Raw genomic sequence first — 2,358 nt, forward strand, 5'->3', positions numbered from 1 at the left:
ATATATATATATATTATTAGCTAGTTATAACTGAAAACCAAGACGCTTGTGAGAACTGAGAAGAAGCAATTGGAGAGAGAGAAGAACATGCATGATTCATCCAAGAGAGAGAGGGGGTGGGGTTGGAGTGTGTTCCAAGACACAATGATTACATGGTCTTGGGCAAGCAGAAAGGGTGGCGTGGACACGGCCAAGGGTATGGAAGTGGGGGCTTGACCGAGGTATGAAAGGAAAAAGGAAACGCCAAAAGGGAAAGGGTAAAGCCTAAAAATGAACCTCCAAAACAAAATTACAAATCTTTCTCCGTCCAACAATAATGTCACCTTTATTTTCTACAAAATTTGTTCTAATAGTACTCCTTTTGCTATTAATTAAGTGTTCAATTTTAAAATTTTACCCTTTTATAAATAATTTTATATTAAAAAATTCAGGTTACTAGCATTGATTATTTCTTTACTGGTTTTACACTTTAACTCATTTTCTCAATCTTTTAAGCGTTCTTCTAATCCTATAGCCACTAATGTAATGTATTAATGTGCACTTATAATTTCAATACTTTACCATCATTTTCTTAATCTATGTGTCCATTTAATTAAATTGGACACTAAATAAATATCCTTGATAGAATTAGTGAGGTTTAAAAGATTTTTATATAGTTTTACCAAATTTTTAATTAGGTTCTTATACGTTTTTTTAATTAGGTCTCTATATCATAATTTTTTTTTTCAATTTAATGTCTATCGTGACAAAAACGTTTGAAATAACAGAATATTCTATTAAAAAACAAATATTCTCACTATTAGAGTTAAAAATCTAATTAAAGACACCTCAATTTTTCTAAAATTCTAAAATAACTCTAGACATAGTACCACGCTCACACCTTGCCCTAAGTTCTTTGTTGACCTCCTCTGTTGCTGCGTCTCCTCTGCTCGACACCCGTCGCGTTCTCGGCATCCGTCGCATGGTCGTCCGCCGTCACTTCTCGTAACCCTGGTGTGCTCCACTACTCACATCTCGCCACGCCGCTCCTCCGTCCCTCCCTTTTCGCTCGCGTTTGTAGTCGCCATTCCCTTCACTCATGTCCTATCTCTACTGCGTTGCTCACGTTCCGTCATTGCACCATCCCATTCACTGCTGTTTTGCCGTCATCATCCCTTTTGTTGGTATCCCATCGCTGCGCCCTCCCCTTTGTTTGCGTTTGTCGTTGTCAACGATTGTCCCTTCTCCTTTATTGAATTTGATGTGAGTTTGTTTAATTTTTTTGTTTCTACTTCTATTTTTGTTCTTGTTTGATTTTTTTTGCTTCTATTTCTTTTTCTATTTGTATGTGAGTTTGTTGATTTTTTTTTAATGAACATTTCTTGAATTTGTTTAATTGTTCCTATTTAATACCTCATATTTGATTCTCTTCTTATTCCTATTTGCTGAATTTGTTTAATTGTTTATGTTTTTTAATTTTATCTAATTGTCGGATTTACTGTCGAATTTTGTTTAATTATTTTCTATCCATCTTTTGTTATAATTGCTCTTGAAAAAGGTACGCTCCATCCATCTCATAAAACCATCTTTTTTGTTTTAATGCTATTTTTTGATGGTGCTCATGTATGTATACATGTTATTAAATCTTGTTGTAGATCTTTAAGATTGGTCTCTTACCAGTCTTATACTTGAATTGGTATTTATTGGGATTGTCCAGTTGTATAAACCCTTTATGGATTATTGGATCACAGTTTGGAGATATAACTACTCTAATGGATGGTGAAGGCAGCAAGAATGTTGGACAGTTCATACAATTATTTTGAGATCAAGCATGACTTCTAGGATATGCTGCTGTTGTGATTGTTGAAATTGCTATGCTTTTTACATTTATTTTTGTCCAACTCCATTGATCATGTATTCTACAATGCATCTGTCATATAGAGTTTGTCTTTTAGTTTCATGTTCAACTGCTCAAGATGTCACTACTCTTCTACTCACTACTCTTCATAGGTTCATATGAAGTTTGTCCTTTAACTCCTCCTACTCACTACTCTTCTCTATGTGTGTGTGAAAGTCTCACTATCTCAAAAAAAATAGAAGAGAAAAACTGAGAAGGAAAAAAATTTCAAAGAAATATGAATTTATTATAGGTGGAAGATAAGAGTAGATAAGTAATTTTACAATTCAGTAATATTTTTTAAACGTTTAATGTTAATAAGGACTGAATTGAAAAAAAAAATGATATAAAGATCTAATTAAAAAGAAAAAAAATATAGAGACCTAATTAAAAATTCGGTAAAATTATAGAGACCTGCAAAGTAATTAAACTTATTAGTTATGTAATTATTTTAAAAATTTAATTAACTTGTGCTATAAAAA

General features: G+C 32.5%; 1 long non-coding RNA gene across 1 annotated transcript; it reads left to right on the forward strand.

The window, feature by feature from the left end:
- Window positions 264-2,022, forward strand: LOC110272246. Its single transcript, XR_002363341.1, has 2 exons — window positions 264-1,242; window positions 1,731-2,022. It is a non-coding gene; the product is annotated as an uncharacterized LOC110272246 (long non-coding RNA).

Source organism: Arachis ipaensis, chromosome B05, assembly GCF_000816755.2.
Source record: "Arachis ipaensis cultivar K30076 chromosome B05, Araip1.1, whole genome shotgun sequence".
In the NCBI taxonomy this organism is placed as follows: Eukaryota; Viridiplantae; Streptophyta; class Magnoliopsida; order Fabales; family Fabaceae; genus Arachis; species Arachis ipaensis.